This window comes from Gossypium hirsutum, chromosome A07 (genome assembly GCF_007990345.1).
Source record: "Gossypium hirsutum isolate 1008001.06 chromosome A07, Gossypium_hirsutum_v2.1, whole genome shotgun sequence".
Classification (NCBI taxonomy): domain Eukaryota; kingdom Viridiplantae; phylum Streptophyta; class Magnoliopsida; order Malvales; family Malvaceae; genus Gossypium; species Gossypium hirsutum.
The window spans coordinates 23,818,998-23,825,271 of NC_053430.1; the positions used below are offsets into that span (position 1 = coordinate 23,818,998).

The 6,274-nt window shown below is 39.6% G+C and overlaps 1 non-coding gene across 1 annotated transcript; it reads right to left on the reverse strand.

The window, feature by feature from the left end:
• Window positions 1–238: 238 nt before the first annotated feature.
• Window positions 239–345, reverse strand: LOC121204258 (small nucleolar RNA R71). Its single transcript, XR_005899186.1, has one exon. It is a non-coding gene; the product is annotated as a small nucleolar RNA R71 (small nucleolar RNA).
• Between the last annotated feature and the right edge of the window lie 5,929 nt (window positions 346–6,274).

A 6,274-nucleotide genomic window follows, 5' to 3' on the forward strand; every position in this document is an offset into this window, starting at 1 on the left:
GTTCAGTTTGATGGTTTGTAGGACGAGGATCCCAACGATCACTTGGCGAATTTTTTAGAGTTTTGTGACCCTTTTAAAATCAATGGTGTTTCTGATGATGCCATTCGCCTTCGGTTGTTTCCCTTTTCATTGAGGAATAAGGCTAAAAAATGGTTGAACTCATTACCACGAGGGTTAATCACTAGTTAGGAACAAATGATCGAAATTATTAAAATATTTTTCGCCGGCTAAAACAGTCAAATTACGTAATGATATCTCTTTTTTTGTGCAGATGGATTTAGAAACACTTTACGATGTATGGGAGAGGTACAAGGACCTTTTGCGAAGATGCCCTCACCATAGGTTACCATTCTAGCTATAGGTTCAAATGTTTCACAATGGCTTGAATCCTTTGACTCGACAGATGATTGACGCAGCCGCTGGTGGAACTATCAATAATAAGACACCTGAGGATGCTTATGAATTTATAGAAGAGATGTCACATATGTCACTGAATAATTATCAGTGGCAAGTCATGAGGACAAAACCAACGAAAATAGTCTATGTTTTTAACGTCGATTCGGTCACCATGCTCTCTAACCAGGTAGAACTTTTGAATAGAAAAATTGACGATTTTTTTGGTTCTTCACAGGTTCACCCAGTAATGCAGTGCGAAGCAAATGGAGGTGGATCAAGCAATTCAGAATACCCACCCTATGGCCACAACATGGAGAATGAGGAGCTAAATTACATGGGTAATAATCCTCGATCTCAAAATAATTCTTATAGTAATACTTACAATGCAGGATGGAGGAACCACCCAATTTCTCATGGGGAGGTCAAGGCAATCAGAGACCACCACCACCTCTAGACTTCCAACAACAACCTTACTAGCAAGAGAAAAAGCTGAACCTTGAGGAGATGCTAAAAAAATTCATCTCGGTGTCAGAAACTCGTTTCCAGAATATCGAGACAACACTTAAAAATCAACAAGCGTCGATCCAAGGGCTCAAAACTCAGATAGGTCAGCTCGCTAAATTAATATCTGAACGACCACAAGGTAGCTTGTCGAGTAACACTGAATCTAACCCAAAGGAGCAACTCAATGCAATTACCATTTAAGATGAGGAAGGGTTAGTTGCACCTGAACCAGAATCGTGGCAAGAAATTGTGGTAAGTAGGGTAAAGGTGAGGTGAACCACAATGACCAGAAACCGGCAAGTAAAGACTACAAACCTCGTGTGCCATACCCCAATGCGACAAGGAAAGACCGTACAGACAACAATTTGGCAAATTCCTTAAATTATTAAAGAAGTTACATATTAACTTACCGTTTATTACAGCTCTTTCGCGGATGCCAAACGCAGTCAAATTCTTAAAAGAAGTTTTAACAAATAAGCGGAAGTTGGATGAGGCGTTGCATGTGGAGCTAAATGCGGTTCGCTCAGCCATACTACAGAATAAGCTGGCCAACAAATTAAAAGATCCAGAGAGTTTTACGATTCCCTATTTAATTGGTAGCCTAGATGTTAATAATGCTTTGGCTGATTTAGGGGCTAGTATCAATGTCATGCCTTACAAAATGTTTAAGCAACTAGGTCTTGGGAAACCCAAACAAACTAGGATGAGTATTCAATTAGCCGATAAAATAATCAGATTTCCTATGGGGATTATTGAAGATGTACTAGTTAAAATTGATAAATTTATATTCCCAGTTGATTTCGTTTTTCTAGACATAGAAGAGGACAGTAACGTTCCTTTAATTTTAAGGAGGCCTTTTTTAGTAACTGCTAGAACAATAATTGATGTTGGAACAGGTGAACTCACACTTCGTGTGGGAGACTAAACAATCACCCTTCAAGCTCATAATACGAGTCACACATTAAAAATTGAAGGTGGTTGTATAAATCATTCTACTAAAACTGACCATGTGGTGCAACCTACTTTGTAGGAAATAAGTTCGAAGAACCTACACGAGCCATGTTCAAGCAACAAAAAAGGACCTATCTATGACGAACGTAGGCTACAAATCAAAGAACTAGATGAATGGCAGACACATAAACCGATGACACACGATAAACCAAAACTACGCCATGACGAGTTTAATATCGCACCAAATCAACTGAAGGTTTGAGACAAAGTACTACTAGATGCAGCAGACCCTCGTATTGCCACTTCTGAACCTAACAGAGCAATCCCTCTTACGGTAGTCAGCATTTTCCCATATGGTACAGTCGAGGCAATTCATCCCAAATTCGACACTTTTAAGGTAAACAGTACTCGTCTTAAACCTTATGTTGATAAAATTGATAGTAGGGATGAGGAGTGTAAACTCCTCGTACCATGACCATATACCAGAAGGTAAGTCGAGCTTAGGCTATAAATAAGTGCTTCTAAGGAAGGCAACCCAAGCACTAACGATGTTAACCTCTTTAAAATTTTAGTTTTTAACATCTAATCACTAACTGAGTCATTGAAACATAGGTTTTCTAATCCACATGGCCAGGCCCACGGGCGTGCCTTTGGCCGTGCTAACACCACGAGAGGAGACATGGCCGTGCGATACGGTCGTGTGAAAATAAGGTAAAATTTTTCCTTAACACGGGATGCGATAAGTGGCCACGGCCGTGAGACATGACCGTGGGCGAGTCTGTCAAACCAACACGGGCGTGCGACATGCCCGTGTCTAGAAACCGTGTTTGAAACTGAGAATTCAGCATAGGCGTGTGACACACCCGTGCCCACCACCTGTGCTCAAGACTAATAAAACAACACGGGAGTGTACCTATACGCACGGATGTGGAAGAAGCGAACAAAGTAGAACACGACCGTGCGATACGGCTGTGTGTGTCGACATGCCCAAAGAACATGGGCGTGTGACGAATTTTAGATGCGCTCAAATTCAAAATTGCGAAACACACCAGCTAAAATGAGGGCACACGGCGTGCCCTACGGCCGTGTGCCCCAAAATCTATATAAACCCCTCACTATTCATCAATCCCTTCCCTAAAATCCCTAACCCTAGTCACTACAACTTCACACGCCTTACCTGCCATGCTTGTGCACCGACCACAACACCATCTTCGATGACCCAAAGCTCTTCCCTCTTGCATTTGTTTACTCTTTTCTCTCTATTTTTTTCATCTGTTTTACTAATTTTATGATTCTTATGGTTTTATTTGGCTGGTTTTTTATTAATATTCATAGTTCTCACTATAGTCATGCTTATGCTTTTATTCTTTGCCATTATTAGTCAATGCTTTCTGGTACATTCATTCTTTTTAGTGTTTCCATAGAGTCTATGTTGAAAATAATCATGCTTTTCTTACGTCATTTTCTATATAAAATTCTATCATCTAGATTAAATTGCTGAGTATTGTTCAGTTGGCTGGATTGGTTAGTTTAACTACATTCATGATTATTTCTTGAATTAGTTAGTTTATGTTATATTCTTCGTTTGTCTTGCAGATACATCATGTCGAATCGTGGTAAGAAAACCACTGTCCCCGCTTCCAAGAAGAGGAAAGGAGCAACGTCATCCTCGGGTCCTACCGCGGAGATCAAGCACCCCTTTCTTCAGTTCCCCTTAGGACCTCAAGAAGATCTCTTTCAAATACTCTAGGCCCGACCTTTAGGTGTGGCCCGCTGCATTGACTGGGTCGCACTCAAACAAATTCAGATGGCTGACATGGTCCGAGCCCTCCTGACGACTGAACCGTGGGGGCTCTTCTTTAAGATCATCAAGCTGACATACCTCAAGCTCACGATGGAACTCTGCTCGACTTTCCATATTCAAGTCATCATGACAAACTTCGACGATCTTGGAACGGTCCAGTTCTGCCTTGGTGGTCTAGTGCACCAATTGAGCGTACTGGAGTTTGAAATTGCACTTGGGCTATACACGGAAGAGCTCATGGACGACACTGAACTCGACACCCTCCATCGCCACATCCACTACTCCCCCTCAAAGTGTTGGAAGAACCTCGTCCCTGCCTCAGCCACTTATGATCCTAGCCGCTCTAAGGCATCAGCCCTCGCCCGATCCCTGTGATACCTACACACCATCTTGGCCCACCTTTGACAGGACGGCAAGAGAGTACTGGCATCGTCAACAATCACGATGCCTATTTCTTGTAGAGCATGGTGAATGGGCACGTCTTCGACCTTGCCTACTTCACTGCCCTCGTCATCCGCCATCAGACGGAGCGACATAGGAGAGGAGTTATCTCTATCGGGCTCTATTTGACTCGATTGGCTTAGCACTTTGGGCTTCTCAACACAGCGAAACAATCATCCTCCCTCACTCTCATCGGCCAGATGCCCCCACAGGACATCTCAAGCATGCTACATATGAGAATGATCGAGAAACGATGTGGCACCTACCTTACTCAGTACTGCCTCGTCCAGTCTACCGAGGAGCAGGACCCAGAGGACATTACTGATGATGTCCCTCCACGTCATGGGGACCCACTGTCTCAGCCACCACCCATCCATCGTCCAGTTTATGCGGCGGCTTCATACTCTGACATCTCTAAGCTCCTTACTCAATTCGAGCAGCAGTGTTTTCAGCATTTTGATCACATTGATACTACTCTTCATTAGATTTGTCAACACCTTCACATCTCATCGCCACCACCACCTCGCGAACCATCTGGCGATGACGATGTTTAAAATTTTTTATTTTTTATTTTATTTTTATTTATCTTCTTTCAGTATTTTTTATTTTATTTTATTTTAATATTATTTTAATTTTAGTTTTCATAATTTTTATTGAATAATTTTTAGTTTCGGCTATTTCATTACGAGTAATTATGCTTCCTTATATTTCCTAAAGAGTTCTTAATTTTATCACAGTTATAAAGAGCTCCAAAGCTCATCATCAAATAGGAACTAAAAACTCCACTGGCAAAGGTTCTCCACGATTGTCATGTCCTGCTCGACCACGACCATAGCTACTACAAGTTATAATATTCTTTTGGCGCAGGACTTATGGACTAATGAACCTCTACCACCACTGGAGTATCCTCCTCCACTCTCATCATTGCCTTGGCTGATTATTCTCCATAACTCCAATTCAAGGAGTTCATTCATCATTCTGGAAGTTTCACTTCTCTCCCTATCTTATGATTATATATCTATATTTTTCAATATATCTATCTTTGTACATTGAGGACAATGTACATCTTAAGTGTGGGGGGTCTTTTATATCATCATTAAAAATCCCTAAATTTTGTCTTATTCTCATGTGAATCACTCATATATTATTAGAATGAATTTTAATTAATTTATGATTTTTATTCATATGTCTTGAATTTAAACATAAGCATTTATGCATTGATTGTTTAAACTTTAAGACATTAGGGAATCAAGCATGATAAGTTGATTTTTGAAGAAATAAAAAAAAAACTTTTAGGTTGTTTCCCTAAGTTTAGGTATTATCTTGAGTTGAAATTCACATGTTTAAACATCAAAAAGCCATAATCTTTGTGAGATCTTGAGCCTTTAGAGAATATTTTATTTCTTTCATGCTCATTTTTATTATGAGTGCGTCAGTATTGATTTGTTATTCTAGAACTTGCTTGATTATGCATGTCAAGACACACCATTTGATTTGATATGTCGAGATAATAAAGACACTTAGGTTTAACCCACTCACTCCACAAAAGCCTACCTTCATAATTAACCCTTAGTGATCCCCTTTGAGCCTAACAAGCCATTAATTGACTTTCCCTTAATATTAACGCATAACCCATTATTGTTGAAATCCCCTAATTTGATCCCTATTTTTGTCGAGATTTGATTTGAAATAATTGTTTAGCTATGTTTTATTCTTCATTGCAATAATTAAGTTCTATGTTATTTGACTTGTTCTTAAAAAAAATCCTTACATACATATTAGTAGTAATTCGTCGTTTTTTAGCTTGAGTGTTAATTCCATATTTTGAGAAGAAGCTCACTTGTATTCAACTAATAATTAGTTATTTTTTAGTTAGGTGATTTCTTCAATTCAATCTCGATTCTAACATTTTATTTCAGCTTGTGACCACACCCCCTAACCAAAGCCACGATACAACCCTCTAAAGACCTTGATTGATGTATCATCTCAATATATAGTGGTGGAGATTTGATTTTCATGCAAGCTTATGGTAATAACTTTTTATCTTGACTAATGAGTGCTTTATTTGATGTCCTTAAACACCTCGAGTGATTTGAGTGAATCTTTAGTGAAGATGTTAAACTCTGTGATATTTTGATCAAAGGTGATTACTTAGATGAGAGGGGGACATCTATGTTT